The sequence below is a fragment of the Halichoerus grypus genome, chromosome 11, assembly GCF_964656455.1.
Source record: "Halichoerus grypus chromosome 11, mHalGry1.hap1.1, whole genome shotgun sequence".
NCBI lineage: Eukaryota > Metazoa > Chordata > Mammalia > Carnivora > Phocidae > Halichoerus > Halichoerus grypus.
In genome coordinates, this window is record NC_135722.1 from 106,561,644 (window position 1) to 106,583,180 (window position 21,537).

General features: G+C 41.7%; 1 long non-coding RNA gene across 1 annotated transcript in view; it reads left to right on the forward strand.

Annotated features, from left to right (window-relative positions):
• The first annotated feature begins 7,508 nt into the window (after positions 1-7,508).
• LOC118520106 (uncharacterized) overlaps positions 7,509-21,537 on the forward strand; it is a 108,150-nt gene continuing 94,121 nt past the window's right edge. The window contains exon 1 of the long non-coding RNA XR_013442634.1: positions 7,509-7,691. This is a non-coding gene — a long non-coding RNA (uncharacterized LOC118520106). The remainder of the gene's footprint in view (positions 7,692-21,537) is intronic.

Genomic DNA, 21,537 nt, shown 5'->3' on the forward strand with positions numbered 1-21,537 from the left:
CCTTAATCTGGGCTGAAAGTGCCAAAGTATAGTACATGTTAGAGGCCTCCAGGCAAATGATTTAACTGCTCTGTAGCTCAATCGTACCGGGTGTGTAATGTACACAATTCTGTTGCCCAAGAGTTTGATACAAAGTCCTGGAATCATCTTCGTCAGTCCACTGAGCAGTAGACGAGAAAGGACAAGAATATTGATGGCTGATTAAAGCTATTTTCAATGTGTCAGTGTTATCTATGGGGATTAAGTAGAAATGACAGCTCTTTCTACAGCATTAGCCACTTATACACACTTGCAGGAATTTGTCACATGGAGATGTTTTCATCTCCTGCTCATTAGATCATTTTAAAATAAGTACTGGAAGAAGTACAGTCTTTGGATTCACAGACTATATTTTGTGTACTAACATGTGACCCCAGACAAGTTACTGAACTTTTGTGAGCCACAATTTTCTTGGCTATAACAATAGAGAATAATATTTTCTTTGTAGAAAGATTAGACATTATTTAGATATCCTGTGTTTAATTAGAGTGCCTGGAAATTAGTAAATACTCAATAAACAATAGTTAATATTGTAACATAAGTAAAGTGTGTACAATGTTTGGAACAATGTAGCCCTAAAAGAGTGTTAAAGATTTGTGGTGAGTAATGCTGCTGAGATCCCAAAGCTATTTCTTTTAAGAGGGAAAATGAAACACTTTGTAAAAGTTGGGATTTTTTTTAAAGCAGAGGAAAGGGATAGGGAATGGCCGATTCTTTTACTCCAAAAGAGTACAGTATTTTTCTCAAAATGCAAGGACCATTTGAATGATATCTGGATTCCTGCACCAACCCTGGATCTGACAGAATCTCTAGGAGTGGGGTCTGGCTTGCTACATTTTAAACCTGCTCCCTAGATGATTCTTATTTCCCTAAAGCTTGAGAACCACGAATCTGCAACACCCACACATGCCAACTCACAGGATTTGCATCTCTAATACTATTAAGGATTTGGGTTCTCGCTGGACTCACAAGTTCTCCCAGTTTCACTTTCTCAGAGGGATCACAGAGTTCTTACCCCATCCCCTTGAACTACAAATTTATGGTCTTTCTTTCTTTTTTTAAATTTTATTATGTTATGTTAATCACCATACATTACATCATTGGTTTTTGATGTAGTGTTCCATGATTCATTGTTTGCGTATAACACCCAGTGCTCCATTCAGTACGTGCCCTCCTTAATACCCATCACCATAGAGCTACCCTATGACCCAGCAATTGCACTACTGGGTATTTACCCCAAAGACACAGATGTAGTGAAAAGAAGGGCCATATGCACCCCAAATTTATGTTCTTGTTCCTCCCCATCTTTCCAGGGAAAGCTCTCCTTGCACCCTCTAGCCCCTATTCTTAATAGTTCCCATACCAGATCTATAGATTCTCTCTCAAAAGTATTTGCTTCTTTGTACCTGAAGATTCAGATGCTCTCTACACCTCCACTAATACAACTAATACTAATGTTAATAAAATTATTTCTAAACCTGAGGTTATGTAGTGTGTTAGCTTATATGCAAGGGTTCTATTTTGATACATTTTCAAAGAAAATGTTGGAACTGTCGCTCAAATTTTGATAGCTTTAAAACATAAACATCAATAGATCTTTCCAAATTATGTTCCCACTTGATCCTCACCTTCTTCCTGGCAACGAGACTGCACCCAAGGCTAGAACATCAGCAGAAAGCAGTCTTCCCATTAGATCTCGGATTTTAAAAATGCAGAAATTTGTTACTTTCTCCCTGGGTGGGTAAAGTGAAAATGACTTTTCTCCGCAGCAGCTGTTTCAGGGTCTGCCTGGTGTGATAGCAGTCTGGGGGCAGTGTTCAAGGCTTCAGCCAACACTGTCTGACCTACATCCACCTGTGAATTGCTTTTCTTCCAACCACTTACCCACTTTAGATCCCTCTGACACAGCCTCAAAAAGGCCATGGGAGAAAAAAAGTCTATTTTCAATACATGCTGGGTCTACAGTGACATACAAAGTGATATCCAGCAACCCCCCGGCCCCCCCCCACACACATCCTGCCAAGTCCTGCCAAGTCCTAAGACGATTTGTCTTCGCACTGCAACCTTTTCAGGTATTCAGAGATTTCATGTGATTCTCTGATAATCCAACATGAAAACTGCCCCTGTCTTCTGCTGCATCCCCCGATGAACTTTCCATTTCACGCAGAATGACAAGACACTCAGAGCGTCTTGGAAGAGCAACACTTGGAATCAAGTGGTACTAGAAGGCCGTTTGTGTGAGTCACCACCACCATCCCGACGCTGTTGGAATGAGTACGATCACATTCAGATCGCAGACTCATAGAATAAGCGGGAAACCACACTTGTAAGATTTGATTTTGTCACATGTGATAATGCCATCAAACCTTGATTTTGGAAATGAGAGACAGTCATATGCAGTTGGGGAGACTGCCAACCTGAGATACATTTTGCATTATACCATATGTCACTGACTTTAATGATGGTTCTGGGCCAGTTCATTTTGAATATCACTTATGAAAGATCATATCATTGACATTTAATATTACTGATGATTAGCCTCTGAGCCATAAAGCGTTCTCTTCCTGAGAAAGACAGGTATCTTGAAATATATTTTCCTTGAAGATGTCTGTACTTGGTCCCATCTTTTCCACCTTCTGGTATTTTCAGGAGCTTATTCTGCTACCATAATGATTAATATGACTATTGGCTAAGGCTGTATTTAATCTGCAAATCAATCCCCCAAATAAAAGAAAATTTTTTCTATTTACAGTGAAAAGGCAAAGCAAGCCCCATCTTTCGTCATGACCACTCATCTATGGAGATGAGAATGAAGGAATATCTCTTATGGAAGAAAAGGATGCAGTAGTACCCAGTAACAAGGCATATATTTTGATAAGTACTATTTTTTATTTGCAATTCAAAAATGTTCTTCTGAATATTAGATATGATGACTTAAAAGAGGTATCAGAAGTCTTTTTCTATCTGGGTGCCAATCAAAAAAGAACTCGGTCCTTTTTTAAAAAAAAAAAATTTAAATTATAGTTAGTTAACAGTGCAGTATTGGTTTCAGGGGTAGAATTCAGTGATTCATCACTTATATACAACACCCAGTGCTCATCATAACAAGTGAAGAATTCAGTCCTGAAATATGAATTATTATCTTACTATACTATTTTAATTACAATTGGTTATAACACTTCATTATAATGTCTTATATTTTCTGGAAAGAGAGAAATTTATTCAAATTTTGTTTGGCTGGAGTTTCCCTGAGGCTGTTGGAACTCTGGTAAAGTGAGTGGTCTTAAGCTACTTTTGCACTAAGGCAAACAAAATGGAAATAATGTTGACGGAAAATAAATGGTTTCTAAAAAAGAAAGAAAGAAGGAAATTAGAAACCTTTCAAGTGAAGGCTTCACGTTGGGCAGCATCCAGTGATGATGCTTAAACTAGACCATGTGATTTAGGCACAAGCTTCGATGGAGAGGCAGGAGATACGCCCCCACAATAATTTGGGGCTAATTTCAAACTTTCTCTTCACTACCAGACCTCCAAAAAAACTTCTGGAATGTTTCAGCTAGAGAGAATTTCAAAGATATATGGTTCAACAGTGAAATTTTATGGTGAGGAGCCAAGCTTAGAAAAGTTAAGCAACTACTCCCTATTTGTTAATTGCAATTTTGGGGCGAGGAGCCAGATATCCTGATGTTTAGGCTACCATTTTTCAACTGGCAACTATGAATAATTGGATTTCTTTAGTGGAATCTCTCTTCATAGCTCTCAGATGGGGGGAAAAAAAAGGGGCAAAATCTGGCTCCTTTAGGCTGTGGCCCAAAGAGTAGATCTCATTCTGTATGTATACAACTGAAAGAATGTGATTGTGTGGCTCCCCATGGCCAGGTTTGTCTTGCTGTAGACCAGAAAATACACTGGCACTTCATCCTGCCTAGATGTCCAGGCCCCTCAACTTAGAATTCAGCTAACAGTGCTGTTACCCAAAAAGTGTGGGCTTAGGTGTGCTGGAATCAGAAATCTGCAGAATCGCTCAGAATTTTTCTTATGATTAGCCTTCATTATTATGGCTGGAAGGAGGAAATTTTCAGCAAGGATTAAAATTTTAGCCACAGGGAAGAACAAACAGCTCCTATGACCTCTGAGATTTCCTACAATATCATTGGATGGTTTCCCTAGAACTTTCTTTACAACTCAGATGCTAAAACCAGCTGCTTTCAGATATCTTGCCCTACTCTCAAGGAACATGATCTAAATATGAATCATCACAGGCCCCAAGACCTTGGCTAGAAAATCTTCCTAGTGACACAGTATCCTATTCCCTGAGAGATGCCAGAGGAATTCTTTCCACAGCGTCTTCCTCAGAAGAGAGGCAATAGGGCATAGTGAAAAAAGCTCTGGCTTTTGCTACAGTTGAAGTATTCATCCTGACTCAGCCATTTATGGGCTGTTTGACCTATGATAAGTAAAATAATTTCCCAGAGCCATGGTGTCTAATCTAAAAATGGAGATAATATTATGTACCTCAGAAGCTAGTGATAAAGTAGAAATAGTACATATAAAGTACTCTAATATAGTACATTCTAGATAAATTATAACTTGTAACTATGACGCATAGGTTGAGTGTGATTACTAGAACGGAGCACCATCTCTATTTAAGGTAAGCTTTGAGAATTTAATGCCCCACCAAGTCCCACACATGGATCAGTGCATGTATGTTTCGGGGGTGGGAGTTTGTATGAGAGAAGGCAAGAATAAGAAATAAGATCTGGGGCGCCTGGGTGGTTCAGTCAGTTAAGCATCCGACTCTTGATTTTGGCTCGTCATGATCTCAGGGTGGTGAGACTGAGCACATGGGCTCTGCGCTGAGCTGGAGGGAGCTTTACTCCCTCTCTCGCTGTGCCCCACCCCACTCACACACAGACTCTATTTCTCTCTCAAATAAATAAATAAATCTTTTTTAAAAAAACAAGTAAGACCTAATTTTCATCTTTTTTACTAAGGTGTTAGTATGTCCTTTGTATTCATGTTGCATTGGCTAGGTTCTCCAATAATATGTCAATTAACAGTGATAATAGAGGGCATCCTTTAATTTTTTTCTTACTTTACTGAGAATGCTTCTATAGTTTCCCCATTAGATATGATATTTAATGTAAACTTCTGGTAGATAACTTTTACCTGGTAAGGAAAATTTCTTTTCTATTTTGAATTTGTTAATTAAAAGAATCAGGTATGGTTTTAGCTTTACCACAAGCTATTCCTTTGAGATTATCATATAGGTTTTTTTTCTCATTTGATCTGGTAATTAATTAATCTACTTACATTCCTGAGATATATCCTACCTGACCACAATGTATTATTTTTTCACTATACTACCTGTTAGGGTGGCCAGTGATGCTGGCGGCAAAGATTTGCACAAAGAATACAGCAATAAGCAGGACAGAATTTATTCACTCTCCAAGGGAGGAGAGGGGCCAGACATGGAGAGAGAGGTAGGCCCCGAGTTTCTGTTAGGCTGGGCCTTGTGAGGAGGGGCTTGACTCTTGGCCAGGTAGAGCAGGACTAACAAGTTTCAGAAGTGGGGAGAGGGCTCTGTCCTGGGCTCCTCTGGAATGTGGGCTATGGGCCGGCTAGAGAGGAATATGTTTTGTAGTTGTGGTCTATTTTCTGAGAATGAGGGGCACCATGACCTGGAAAAACAAAACAGACACCTGTGAGTTTTATCTGTAAGCTTGACTGGGGAGGGGGCTTTGAATAGAACGCTTTCACTATCAGAGTCAGAGTCATGGGCAGCCATGAAGAGCTCTGAAGTGGCTTCATACACAGATTTAGGGCATGCCTTTCTCCAGCTGTCTCTCTTCTGTGATTTTTCCAATATCCCCTAGCTCTCAAGAGCACCTTTTCACGGTCCTTAGAAAGCTGGAGTACTGTTCTTGTTTTGTTTTGTTTTGTTTTGTTTTCCATGCATTGCATACTTTCCGTAGCTGGGTCTGGCTTAGGAACAAAGGGTAGAAACAAAAGAGAGAGAATACAATAAAGATTCCTTCAACAGTGTTCAGATTACAGGGACTCCTTTTCTCAGTTCTTGGGTAATAATGAAGGATTTTTCTCTGGGTTTTAGGCGCCTGCAGGCTCACCACTGCTGCTTTGTTGCAAGAGTTGCAGCTTTATGACTTTACACGGGGCAGGGTCAGGAGATTAATAAAAGAAAAAAGTGGCAGATATCCTTCAAATTCACAATTGCCTACCTGGTCCTCTGACTAGAAAATACAGGTTTCTTTTGGAGCTATTCTGTTGACACATGCTGTGTAGTTCCAGGATTTGGGCTTGCCCTAGAGTCTAAATTAGAAGACCTGAGTAGAAAAATAAAAACCAGAAAACTCACCATTTTAATAGTTGTTAGATGATTTTATTTTATTTATTTTTATTATTTATTATTCTTTTTTAAAGATTTTATTTATTTGACAGTGAGAGAGGGAACACAAGCAGGGGGAGTGGGAGAGGGAGAAGCAGGCCTCCGGCGGAGCAGGGAGCCCGATGTGGGGCTCGATCCCAGGACCCTGGGACCATGACCTGAGCCCTGAGCCGAAGGCAGATGCTTAACGACTGAGCCACCCAGGGGCCCCGTTAGATGATTTTAGAGAAAGATACAGAGTGAGGTTTATTTATTTTAGGCAAAAGCATAAGTTCCTGGAGTCTAGATTTGAATCATCTACCCTCTTGACTGGATTAAGATGTAAGATTGTTAGAGCGACAATGGTCAGGCGGAGCAAATGAAAACTCTCTTGGGAGAGACGCTCTCATAATCCTAGAGCTCCATTTATTTTTATAATTTTTGATAGGCAATATCTGGCACTCAATAAAAAAAATAGGCACATGAAGAGACAAGAGAAGGTAATCAAAAACGAGAAACAACAGACAATAAGGAAGACCCGGAGAACAGACACGGACTTTGAAATAACCGCAAAAATGGTCAAGGAAAAAATACATAGTTATAAAGTTGTCCCTTGTATTCTCTTATAGCTTTTACTATTCTCTGGATCTGCAGTCTGGTCTTCTAGAAGGCCGGCCAGCGCTGCTGCCTTTTTTCCCCCCACAAAAGCATTTATTGTCTCCATTTGGTCCCTGGGGTGGGAGAGGTCTCGGGGTGGCTGCATGGAGAGGCTCAGGCAGAGGCCCGACACCAGGGGGACACCACGGGGACACCAGGGGGACACGAGGGGCACTTTACAGGGGCCTGCTGGGCTCCAGAGCTCCGAGCTGTGCCTCCGAGCGAGCCCTTCCGAGAGCTCCCGGCGCAGCCCGCCGGCCCGCTGAGTGACTCAGGGGGTCGCCATCTTCCCGACGGGGTCACCGCCTCACCCAGGAAGTGGTTCTCCGGGAGGTCCCAGACACGGGCGCCTGCGCGGGCACAGCCGACGGCTCGGGCTCTGGGCCGGCGCGCCTCGCGTTCTTCTTCCGGCCCCACGGCTGCCAGGGGCCTGCCCACGCGTCCGCCGAGGCCCTGTGCCGGTCCTGGAAGCGGGCGCAGCCCCGCGCTGCGTGGGCGCCCTCGGGCGACGCCGGCGCCCTCGCGCTTCCTCTCGGGCGCCCCCGGAGAAGGGCCCGCGCGGCGCACGGAGGGCCACGTGGAGGCGGTGGACCCCGGAGCCCGGACCGAGGTAGGGGCAGGCCGGCCGGTGCGCGTCGGCGAGCGGGTGCACGCGGCCTCCGCCGGGCGTGCGGGCTGGGTGGGCTCGAGGGCGGGCGTTGGCCGGCGCCGAGGCGGAGGCGGCCCGGGGACACGCTTGTCACGGTCGCGGCTGGGAAGGAGGGCGCAGGGCGGTGGGAGGCCGGAGGCCGGGGCGTCGGGTCTGCGCCGTGCACAGCTGCGGAAGCCGGGGGCCGGCGGGCCTCACGCTCGCGCGCACTGCCCTCCCCTCTGCTCCGTGGGTCGAGTTCCCTGCGTGGGGGTGTGAGGGCATCGCTGTGGAGGAAGAGAAGGTTATAAGGTCCGCGGCCTTCCCGGAATACCAGGCCTGCTGCTGCTATCCGGCTTAAAGGACTCGTTAGCGTCACTTTTATTGAGCCCGTATTTTTATTTTTAAAATTTTATTTACTTAGGTATTTTGAGATTTTACTTTTAAATAATCTCTACACCCAGGTGGGGCTCGAACCCGCAGCGCGTGGGTCAACAGTCGCACGCTGTGCACGCCGAGTCCGTCGGGTGCCCCATTAATGTGCACAAATACCTCCAGCAGTGTTTTTTACCCATTTGGACTGTAGTCTCCAGGTTATTCAGGTGCCCTCTTTTTTTGACAGTCAGTTTTCTTCAGGGAATGTTACCGTTTCTTTGCTAATTTGCTTTGTCTTCATCTTCCTTTCCGCCCCGCCTCACCTTAATTTTGTAAATTTTCTTCTCCTGTCCCTAGAGAAGGCTTAGGATTCCCCTACAGGTGGCCCTCGTACTTGCCTCGGTTAACGCTGAGAAAGGGAAAAGGTCTTCTAAATTTACCCAAATTTGTTGCTGCAGTTACAAATCTGCCATATATCCTGGCGAGTGTCAGCGGTCGGTTTCAGTTAAAATTAGTTCAAAGGCACTGATATCCAGCAGGAGCACAATTAGGGAATAAAGGAGTTTTGTGTTTGTGAAAAGCGCGGTGCTCTGCGTGGCTCGTCTGGCTCCGGCTTGGAGCCCAAGGGCATGAAGCGTCGGTGTAGGGAACAGCATTGCCACGGCGTGGAACCTCGATGGCTTGTGTGGAGGTGACGAAGGGGCCACTGTGTGTGGGGCCCTGTGCGTTGAGTTACTCAGCGCAGCTATCTTGGAACATGGTTTCTCTCAAGTAGAAACAGGGACGTGACTGGAAATGCATCTCCCACTCACATTTCCTTTCTCACCGCAGTGTCCAGACAGTGTCTGCTCACATATAAATTATATACTCTTTTCAGGTGAATATGGTATTTTAAATAATCTGCTGCAAGATTAATTGTAATTTTTTTATCCCTTCTGGTTAAACATTTTCTTGGCAGTTACTTGGTTCATCATAGCATATGATATGATTCACTAAAAGTGTGCTTTACGTGGGCATTCCTCAGATTTTGTCCGTTCTCTCAGTTGAGGTTCTTCTACATCCAGGTGTCTTTAGCTAAAATCTCAAGTGAGGGACGCGTCCCATGTACATAGTTGCTCTCTGGCTGTCTCTTCAGAGGGTTTTCAAACATGATAGGGTGTGGAGTCTTGTGAGCTGTCCTACCATCTGTCCCACCACCTCACTTTATTATTCCATTATGACTCATGAAGGGCTTATTTATGACCTAAACGAGGTATAAAACCTGAGCCAGGGACGCCTGGGTGGCACAGTCAGGTAAGCGCCTGACTCTTGGTTTCAGCTCAGGTTGTGATCTCAGGGTCGTGAGACTGAGCCCCACGTCCAGCTGCATGCTCAGCGCAGAGTTTCTTGGGAATCTCTATCCCTCTCTCTCTGCCCCTCCTATTCGTGCTCGCTCTCTCTCTTTCACTCTCTCTATAATAAATAAAAGTCTTTTAAAGAAAAAAACTGAGCCAAAACGTTTTGTTTTTTTCAAAAAACAAATGACATGGGTGACTGCAGCTGTAAAATGGATGACCCCAGGTATAGCACCGGGGAGGGAAAGCAGTACCCCCTGGTGAAGGAGACGAATGCTTTGCCTGGAATGAGCCTTTCTGGAAACTTGCAGCTTTACTGAGTTCCCTCAGGAGTTTTGCTTCCTACCCAGATGGTGAACAGATCATACACAGCAGAGGGCGCCCCGGTATAACACTAAAGCCCCGGGGCCACTGAACAGCTCTGCAGTTACTGGGTTTGTGCTCAGTTCTTACAGATCTGGTGATGGCTGTTCAGCAAACATCTGGTGAGTGTGTATTCTGTGCCAGGCACATACACACTTCAGGCACTTCAGACACAAAGATGAGTTTGGCTTCGGTCCTGCTCTCAAGAAGCTTACACGCAGTCAAGTAGGGGAGATGAGAGTATGTGTTAACTAAAAATAACAACAGCTAACGTTTATTTTCCACTTACTGTGTTTCACACACCGTGTTAAGGGTTTTGCCTTCATACTCTCATCTATTATTCATAAGATTTCTGTAAGTCAGATACTGTGCCTGGCTGGCACCACACTGTGAGCTGTGCTGTAACTGAAGGGTGCTTGGGAAGAAATAAGAAGGACATAAGTCTACTGAAGAGAGTGAGGGAGGAGGAAGAAGTAAGACAGGGACATCAGCCTTTCCTCAGCTGTGAACTGGTTTAGTGGGCAGACTGTGTTTCGTTCAGTTTTGAAACCTTAGTGCCTAGCCTCAGTAACTATCTCATGATCCAAGAATAATGTTTGAGCTTGATCTTGAATGATGAGATTTTCACAATATAGGAGAGAGAAGAGGGCCTTCTAGGCAGTGGGTCATAACGAAGGCAGTGAGGTATGACTGTGAGATAGGGAATTTCAAGTACTTTGGGATGAAGGACTATCAGAATACAAGGCAGGGAGTGGGAGGAGAAGGTGGAAAGTAGGTTGGTGTCTCAACTGTGCTGGGTAATAAGTCACGTAAGCTCTTGCTGCGAAACAAATTATGATAAATGTAGTATTTAAGCCATCAGTATCTATTATTGTTTATGAGGGTACAGGGCGGCTGGGGGGTTTTGCTGATCTGGTCAGACTTGGCTGATTTCAGGTGGGCTTGGTCACAAGTCTTTGGTGACCTAATGGGTAGACTAGGGGCTGCCTTGCCCAGCATGGCCTCATCCACACGTGTGGTGGTTGGCTGGATGTTGGCTGGTGGATCAAGGTGATTGGGCCTGTCGTCATTTAGTAGGCTAGCCTGGGATTGTTCACTGGGCAGTGGCAGGGTTCTGAGGTGAGTGGAAGTGGTCAAGGCCTCTTGAGACCTCCGCCTGGATTTGGTACTCTGCCATTTCTGCCGTTTTCTATTGGGCAAAGTTAGTCACACACCAGCCTAAATTCATAGGGTGGGGAAATTGATTCCACCCCTTGGTGGGAGGAGCTGCAAAGTCAAATTGCATAGGGTGGGGATACAGAGAGGGGTGAAGACTTGTGGACATGTGTGCTCTTGCAGTAAAATCAGATACCAGAGATTATCGCCATCTCAATACCAACTATGGACATTATTTTGTAAAAATGGGAAGCTGTTAAAGGCATGACATAGATTTGGGTTTTAGAAAGCTGTCTCTGGTAGTGGTATGATACAAAGTTTGGAGGGAGGAGAGATTGAAGGCAAGATGCCTTTGAGGTGTCTAATTCAACAGTTCAAGACTATGGGTTTAAACAGAACCCACAACCTTAATTCACTCCATCTAGTGATCAAGACCATCTCTTCTCTGTACCCACCAGTTCATTTTTCATAGAGATTTAAGGGTTTGAGTTTAAATATGTAGGCCTATGAATTAACTCAGGTGGCCTCTGAATTTCTTGTCTATATAAAATTTCCATCATTTTAAGAAGAGCCTTCTCTGTGGTTATTCCAAATGCCTTGAGGATGAAATACTGTCTAAAAGTTATTTCCCTACATAAAGAAATATGTTGTGAGGGATCAAGGAAGGTTTTTGAGGAAGAGAAAATGTGATCATAGATACCATTTGGAAGGTGAGTTTCACAAGGAATAGCAGAATAGATTGATAGAGGAATGTTGTAGTAAGGGAACCATTTGGAACCCATAGAGATAGTTCATGTAGGAATTCATAAGGCCTGATTTAGACAGGGGGTGGAGTGTGGGGGATGGGAACTGGGAGTGGGAAGGGAGGGATGATCTGGAGGGTGCTTCTATTCAGATAGGGAGAACTTCCCACGAATAGAGAACAAACTGATGGTTGCCAGTGGGAAGGGAGTGGGAGGATGGGCAAAATGGGTGAAGGGCAGTGGGAGATACAGGCTTCCAATTATGGAATGAATAATAAGTCATGGGGATGAAAGGCACAGCATAGGGAATATAGTCAATGGTATTTTTTTTTCAAAGAGTTTTATTTATTTATTTGACAGAGAAAGAGAGAGAGAGAGAAAGCACAAGCAGGGGGAGCAGCAGGCAAAGGGAGAAGCAGACTCCCAACTGAGGAGGGAGCCTGATGCAGGACTCGATCCCAGGACCCTGGGATGATGACCCGAGCTGAAGGCAGACACTTAAGCGACCGAGCCACCCCGGCGCCCCTAGTCAATGGTATTGTAATAGCATAGTAGGATGACAGATGGTAGCTACACTTGTGGTGGGCATAGCATAAGGTATAGAGATGTTGAATCACTATGTAGTACACCTGAAACTAATGTAGCATTGTTAACTATGCTTCAATATAAAAAAAAAATAGTATCAAGTGTAAATAAAAAAGGTTGATAAATTGGACCTCATTACAATGTAAAATATATTTTCTCCAAAGTTACCCTTAGGAGAGTAAGAAGATAAACCACTGAGTAAAAGATGTTTTCAATATGTATATCTGATATAAGATTCACGGAATGTATAAAGATATTATGCCAATCAATAAGAGAAATGGGGCAGGGTATTTTTTTTAAATGAGTAGACATATGGAACAGGAATTTCACAAAAAATATTCAGATGGCCAATAAACAAATATAAAAGTAGTTAATTTCATTAGTTATCAGGGAAATCTAAATTAAAGCAAAAATAATATGATGTGCACCTGCCAAAATAGTTTAAAATAAAACAAACAAATGTAATAATACCAAGTGTTTGTGAGGATATAGAGAAATACAAATTATCATATACTGCTGTTATGATTTAAAACTAATATAACTACTTTGAAATTAATAGAATCACTTTGGAAAATTCAGAAAGCTGTATGTTAGTCTTATGAGCCAGCAGTTTCACTCCTAGATTTATACCCGATATCAGTGAATGTATATGCACAACAAAAGACTTGCACAGGAATGTTTATTACAGTACTCTTCCTAATAGACCAAAATAGAAAACAATCAAAATGCTCATGAATTGTAGCATAGGTAAATTAGAAAATTCAAACAATGGATTATTATTTGGCACTGAAACAGAACAGAGTATTGGAGTATGAAACAACGGGTATAAATCTCACAAACATAACCTTGAATTAAAGAGGCCAAATACAGTGGAGTCCATTTCCTATAATTCCATTTATGTTAAGTTCGAAAACAGGCAGACTAATAATCCGTGTTGATATCAGTCTGCAGAATAATGGTTTTTGACTGGGGGGGTTATTGACTAGACAGAACATGAAGGAACCCTCTGGAGAGCTGGAGATGCTTCCTTTCTTGACATGAATGGTGATTACACTGGATATACATATGTAAAAACACATGTTTTATACATTACTGTATTATCTTAACTGAAACTTATACTAGAAAAAAGTGTAAATCATCCTAGAGGCCAGATGCATAATGACTAAAGCACCACCTTGTTTTGGAAAGTTTATGGCAAAATTTTCCACAGTGGAATAACTAAATACTAAATGGCCCAAACAGAGGTTACTCTTGTGCTAGACAATTGCACTATTAAGCTTAGAAAAGGATTAAATTCATTTTTCATACAGTCACAGAAAGATTGGAGGGAACTTGGAGCCTGGTTTGTTGTAGGGGTTTGACCAGGGAAAGGAAGAGATGGAGGTAAGTTCATTGATTAATGTCAGTCTTCAGTCCCCATTATATTTCCAAGGTCACCATTTTATAAAAATTAAATTGTATTGCTTATGAAAGTAATAGCTAGTCATCATGGAAAATGCATGGGGTTTTCAGGGCTTTCTGGAGGAGATAAACTTGAGTTGAGGCAGACAGTAGAAGTTAGATACAGACATGAAACTGACTCTGCCATTGATACTTAACTAAGTGTGGGACCAAGGCAAGTTTTTACCTTCTCTGAGTCTGTTTTCTTATATATATAAAGATTATTGTGCCTACTTGATACATTGTGAAAGGCACAGGGAATTGTTTGTACAGTACTCAGTACATAATGACAATAGCAAACAATTATATAGCATTTACCAGGTGCCAGACATTATTCTCATTTACTTTATTACTTAATTTCTCAGGTAATATAACTCACTGAATCCTCATAACAATTCTGTGATGTGGATATTTCTATTATACTCCTTTTACATATGAAGAAATCAAAGCCATAGGTGTTAAATGGCTAGCTTGTTGAATAGTACATAAGTGGATAAACTGAAATTTATTTTTTTAAATTAAATCTTCAAAAATTTTTTATTTGGGTATAGTTGCATATGTCTTTTTGAGTTAGTGTTTTTGTTTTCTTCGGGTAAGTACTCAGTAGAGGAATTGTTGGATCATATGGTATTTATATTTTTAATTTTTTGAGGAACCTCCATACTGTTTTCCATGGTGGCTGTACCAATTGATACTCCCATCAGCTGTATACGAGGGTTCCTTTTTCTCCACATCCTTGCCAACACTAATTATTTCTTGTCTTTTTGATTTTAGCCATTCTGACGGGTGTGAGGTGATACCTTATTGTGGTTTTGATTTGCATTTCCCTGATGTTGAGTGATGTTGAACATCTTTTTATGTGTCTGTTGGTTATCTGTATGTCCTCTTAGGAAAAATGTCTATTCAAGTCCTCTGCCCATTTTTAAATTATTTGTTTTTTGGTGTTGAGTTGTATAGGTTCTTTATATAGTTGGGATATTAACCCCTTATTGGATATATCATTTGCAGATATCTTCTCCTATTTAGTAAGTTGCCTTTTTGCTTTCTTGATGGTTCCTTCACTGTGCAAAAGCTTTTTATTTTGATGTAGTCCTAATAGGTTTTTTTTTTTTTTTTTTTGCTTTTGTTTCCCTTGCCTTAGGAGATATATCTAGAAAAGTGTTGCTATGGACAGTGTCAGAGAAATTACTGCCTGTGCTCTCTTCTAGGATTTTTATGGTTTCAGGGCTCACATTTAGGACCTAATCTGGAATTTTACCCTGTGCTTTTAATTGCTACCTTATCATCTCTATAAAAAGTAAAAATAAATAAGTAAATAAATAAATAAAAGTTAATTATTATTAAAGGAGGAAAAGCACCTGATGCACAGGAAACAGTGTGTAAAAGGGCAGGAAGTAAGACATAGCCTAACATTGACTTATGCCTAAGACTGGTTCTGGTGGAATGTTATTGTATCAGTCAACTTCTCAGTCTCCTATACTAGAAGCTGCCTCAGAATAGCTTAAGCTAAAGGGAATTTTTGGTGGGATGTCAGGAGGCTCATACACCAGATAGGAGGCTGAACAAGCAGGCTTGGAAATGTAGAACCCATAAAAACCCATGGAAATCTCAGTAGGCATTGTGGGGAAGGAACAGTGTGGTGAGCAACATTTGGAAAGAATAACACCCAACCCTAAGTCAGTTGAAGCTGGCTCAAATTCTAAGTCCTCAGAACATGTCTTATTGGTCAATCTTAGTTACTTGCATCACTCCTGCTCCCACTCCCAGGGCCAGGAGAAGGAGGAGCTGAGCCCTTCATCTTCTATTATGGGAAGTGGTTTCCAAGAATTTTCTTCTAAGATTACACAGTGGAGGAGAATTATTTCCCCTCAAGAAAGTTGAGGTACTGTTAGAATGGGGGTACGTGTTGGAAGTTAAATAATGACCTAGTCTACTACGTGTATTAAGAGAGCAATGGCAGTTAAATAGAAAACCTGAACAGACCCATAACCAGTAAGGAAATTGAAGCAGTAATAAAAAATCTCCCAACAAACAAGAGCCCAGGGCCAGATGGCTTCCCAAGGGGAATTCTACCAAACATTTAAGGAAGAACTAAAGAATGCATATTCTTTTGAAAATGTTCCAAAAAATAGAAATGGAAGGAAAACTTCCAAACTCATCTTATGAGGCCAGCATTACCTTGATCCCAAAACCAGACAAAGACCCCATCAAAAAGGAGAACTACAGATCAATATCCCTGATGAACATGGATGCAAAAATTCTCACCAAAATACTAGCCAGTAGGATCCAACGGTACATTAAAAGGATTATTCACCACGACCAAGTGGGATTTATTCCTGGGCTGCAAGGTTGGTTCAAGCAAATCAATCAATGTGGTACAATACATTAACAAAAGAAAGAACAAGAACCATATGATCCTTTCAATAGATGCAGAAAAAGCATTTGACAAAGTACAGCATCCTTTCTTGATTAACTTTTCACAGTGTAGGGATAGAGGGTACATACCTCAATATCGTAAAAGCCATCTATTAAAAACCCACAGCGAATATCATACTCAATGGAAAAAACTGAGAGCTTTTCACCTAAGGTCAGGAACATGGCAGGGATATCCACTATCATCACTGCTATTCAACATAGTACTAGAAGTCCTAGCCTCAGCAATTAGACAACAGAAAGAAATAAAAGGCATCCGAATCGGCAAAGAAGTGAAACTCTCACTTTTTTGCAGATGATATGATACTTTATGTGGAAAACCCAAAAGACTCCACCCCAAAACTGCTAAAACTCATACAGGAATTCAATAAAGTGGCAGGATACAAAATCAATGCACAGAAATCAGTTGCATTTCTAAACACCAACAACAAGACAGAAGAAAGAGAAATTAAGGAGTCGATCCCATTTACAATTGCACCCAAAACCATAAAATACCTAGGAATAAATCCAACCAAAGAGGCAAAGAATCTGTACTCAGAAAACTATAGAATACTCATGAAAGAAATTGAGGAAGACACAAAGAAATGGAAAAATGTTCCATGCTCATGGATTGGAAGAAAAAATATTGTGAAAATGTCAATGCTACCTAGAGCAATCTACACATTTAATGCAATCCCTATCAAAATACCGTCAACTTTTTTCAAAGGAATGGAACAAATAATCCTAAAATTTGTATGGAACCAGAAAAGACCCCGAATAGCCAGAGGAATGTTGAAAAAGAAAAACAAAGCTGGTGGCATCACAATTCCGGACTTCAAGCTCTATTACGAAGCTGTCATCATCAAGACAGTATGGTACCGGCACAAAAACAGACATATAAATCAATGGAACAGAATAGAGAGCCCAGAAATGGACCCTCAACTCTATGGTCAACTAATCTTCAACAAAGCAGGAAAGAATGTCCGAAGGAAAAAAGACAGTCTCTTCAACAAATGGTTTTGGGAAAATTGGACAGCCACATGCAGAAGAATGAAACTGGACCATTTCCTTACACCACACACAAAAATAGACTCAAAATGGATGAAAGACCTATATGTGAGACAGGAATCCATCAAAATCCTTGAGGAGAACACAGGCAGCAACCTCTTCGACCACAGCCACAGCAACTTCTTCCTAGAAACATCGCCAAAGGCAAGGGAAGCAAGGGCAAAAATGAACTATTGGGACTTCATCAAGATAAAAAGCTTTTGCACAGCAAAGGAAACAGTCGACAAAACCAAAAGACAACTGACAGAATGGGAGAAGATATTTGCAAATGACATATCAGATAAAGGGCTAGTATCCAAAATCTATAAAGAACTTATCAAACTCAACACCTAAAGAACAAATAATCCAATCAAGAAATGGGCAGAAGACATGAACAGACATTTTTCCAAAGAAGACATCCAAATAGCCAACAGACACATGAAAAAGTGCTCAACATCGCTCGGCATCAGGGAAATCCAAATCAAAACCTCAATGAGATACCACCTCACACCAGTCAGAATGGCTAAAATTGACAAGTCAGGAAACGACAGATGTTGGCGAGGATGCAGAGAAAGGGGAACCCTCCTACGCTGTTGGTGGGAATGCAAGCTGGTGCAGCCGCTCTGGAAAACAGTATGGAGGTTCCTCAAAAAGTTGAGAATAGAGCTACCCTACGACCCAGCAATTGCACTACTGGGTATTTACCCCAAAGATACAAATGTAGTGATTCGAAGGGGCACATGCACCCCAATGTTTATAGCAGCAATGTCCACAATAGCCAAACTATGGAAAGAGCAAGATGTCCATCAACAGATGAATGGATAAAGAAGATGTGGTATATATACATGCACACACACACACACACACACACACACACACACACACAATGGAATATTATGCAGCCATCAAAAAAAGAAATCTTGTCATTTGCTATGACGTGGATGGAACTAGAGGGTATTATGCTAAGCGAAATAAATTAATCAGAGAAAGATAAGTATCATGATCTCACTGATATGAGGAATTTGAGAAACAAAACAGAGGATCATAGGGGAAGAAGGGAAAAATGAAACAAGATGAAACCAGAGAGGGAGACAAACCATAAGAGACTCTTAATCTCAGGAAACAAACTGAGGGTTGCTGGAGTGGAGGGGGGTGGGAGGGATGGGGTGGCTGGGTGATGGACATTGGGGAGGGTATGTACTATGGTGAGTGCTGTGAATTGTGTAAGACTGATGAATCACAGACCTGTACCCCTGAAACAAATAATACATTATATGTTAATAAAAAATTTTAAAAGAAAAAGAGCAATGACAGTAGATACTGAGCTACCACTCCCTGTGGTAGTGTTCCAAGCAGAGTGAGCTACCAAGTGAGCTACCACTCCCAGGTTAGTGTTCCAAGCAGAGAAAGACATTTGATTATTTTCACAGTGTCAAAAAAGAGTCCTTATTACTGTTGGAAGATTTGAAACATTTCTGGAAAATGGTAATAGCCAAGAGATTATTCTTTTTCATCATATGTTTGGAGATAAATATATTTATCTCCCTCATCCTCGGCTTTGACAGTTGGCTCGTTTTTTCGCTCCTCTTCCAGCTGTCTGGAGAAGAGCTGATTCTTGGACCAAAGGTAAGGTGGATGAAATATTCCAGAAATTATATTTTTTGCTATATATAGAGGGGGAGGAGAGAGAAGGAAGAGAGGGAGGAGTGGGGGGGGGGAGAGAGAGAGGAAGAAAGAAATGGAGAATTTTTAGACATGGAGGAAAGGTTAGAGATTATTGAATTTCTTTATTTTATAGATGAGAAAACTAAGATCCAAAGATGTTCTGGGGTGCCTGGCTGGCTCAGTTGGTGCTGGGTGCAACTCTTGATCTTGGGGTTGTGGGCTTGAGCTCTGGGTTAGGTGTAGAGATACTTAAAAATAAATAAATAAAGCAATCTTAAAAAAAAACCCCAAAACACAAAGACATTCTGTGGCTTACCCAAGGTCAAGCAGAAACAAAACTTGCATCTCCTGACGTCAACTCTGCTTTTTCTATTCTAGCACAAAAACAATGAAATAAATTTTTCCAGATTTTTTTGTGGTTTTCAACATGATTCACATCCTTTAGTATACTCTTCAAGCTTCCAAATTTCCTGGGATTATATTCTTCCCATTTCATGGAAAATCTGGCTTGGTTTCTTTCCTTCAAGTTTCCTGCACCCCAGGGCTAGCCGTCTCCCTTCTCCAGTTTTATGTTGCTCTGCTCCTGCGTCTCGCCTATGTGTACTTGGTCATATCACAGGGATCATTATGCTCTCATTTCATGAGCTGGCGTCTCCTCTCCCCAGCTCCTTTATCTTTGCCTCAAGGCCTAGACCTCTGCATTCACAAAAATGTGTGAATTGAAACTTGTATGTTGATTGGTTCGATTTGCAAATTACCTTTGTTAACAACTTACTTCTGCCTTTCAGTACTCTTGGCCCTGCTCTCCATGATCTCAGGCTGCTAGTGTGCGTAATGTAGCAGCCTACTCAGGTTGCAGCCCAGTGTCCATCTCTTCCCTGCTATCTTCCTGAGCACCAGCACTAGCCCATTAGTATGTTGGGCTTTGTTGCCTTTGTTAATTTTGATAATCACGTTATTAGGCATAAATGGAGAATGTCTATTTCAGATACCTATTGCTGCATTATAAGTCACTACACAACTTAGGGGCTTAAAACAACAACCATTTTTTATTTCTCATGAGTCTATGGTGGGGTAGTTCTGCTGATCCGGGCTGAGCTTGGCTAATCTTGGCTTGCTCATGCATCTGCAGTCAGCTGGCAGGTCGGCTGGGGCTGGTTGGGTCTAGGATAGCTTTAGCTAGGATATCTTGACATTCTTCCACATGGTTTTTGATCCTCTAGCAGGCTAACCCAAGCTTGTCTTCCTGGTGGTGGCCAAGTTCAAAGAGAGGAGGAGGAAACCTAAAGTTTCTTTTTCAGGCCTGTTTGTATCAGGTTTGAGATTGTCCCATTGGTAAAAGCGAGGCACCAGGCTGAGCCCAGAGTCAGTGTGGAGAGCGGAGGGATCAGATTCAGGGAAGTGTGAAGATTGGGGCTACTAGTACAATCACTCTAGTACAACACCCAATTAAAGTAACCTTGAAATTATCCAGGCTGGTTGCTTGTTATATGTATATTACACATGTAATATTTAGGCGTGTGTGTGTGTGTGTAGTTTTAATCCAAAGTAATAATAGTAATTGATGGAGTAGTAACCAGTAGAGTGGACATTGGTTATTTTTTTGCCATCTCCCCCCATGTCCCTACTTCTTGCAAAGGATTTGTTTAAGACTGAGTGACTCCTCCCCTACTCTCAGTGTATACAGTTTTGGGAGAGTAGCACATGACCACATCTAGCCAGTCAAAGCACCACTTCCCTCTAGTAGCAGTGATGGGCACACATCTCAAGTTGGGCTAGTGAGAGACTCAATGTGAGGTCTTTATCTGGAGCAGGTTCTTCTACCTAAATCCTTGCCAGGCCTGCACCTAAAAGTAGACAGTGTGGAAGCTGCTTCAGTCACTGCCACTGTGGAGCCAAGAGATGGAGACATACTCAGTCCTGGTGAGGGTTTTTGAGCTGCTGGATCCATCTATATTTGAAGACAGACATGACTCACTTTTTTCATTTAAATCTTCTCCTTATATTTAACTGAGTCAGAAGATTAATACATGTAAAGTGCTTGGATCAATATCTAGCAATAATGAGCACTCAATATGTGTTACTATTATTTGTTTATATCAGTTTGAGTTGGATTTTCTGTCATTTGTAACCAAGTGAATCTTAACTGACGCATTTTCTAATGAGAAAATATGATGAAAAAGAGAGCCCATTTACAATAGCAACAGGGAAATAAAAAATCCGTATGTATTCATCTAGAAAGAAATAAGTGAGACCTAAGTGAAGAAAATGATGAAATGTTATTGAGGGACTAGAGGAAGATTTAAATATTTGAAGAGACAATAAGAACCTGGATTGGAAGATACCATGTTTTAAATAGATGAAATTTCCATAAAATAATCTGCAGATTTTTCTATGTATTGGTTCCTCCCATTCCTACACCCTAATACTCCTCTCCCAACTCGTCCAAATGCACACCATCCTCCTCCTTTAACTAGGGACCAATGTTTTCTGATTTAATCTTTCCAGTAGTTTCTGAATCTGTTTCCTTTTCCATATACCCACCCCCACAGTTCCAGTTTGGGCCCCCATAATTTTGTTTCCTGGCCTGTACTACCAATCTCCCGTCAATCTTGCTGCCTTAATTTTGATCCCTTAAATTCACCCTCAAGTCCCAGCTCTTTCTTGAAGCCTTTGAGGCCATTCTTATTCTGTCTCGCTGCTCTCTGA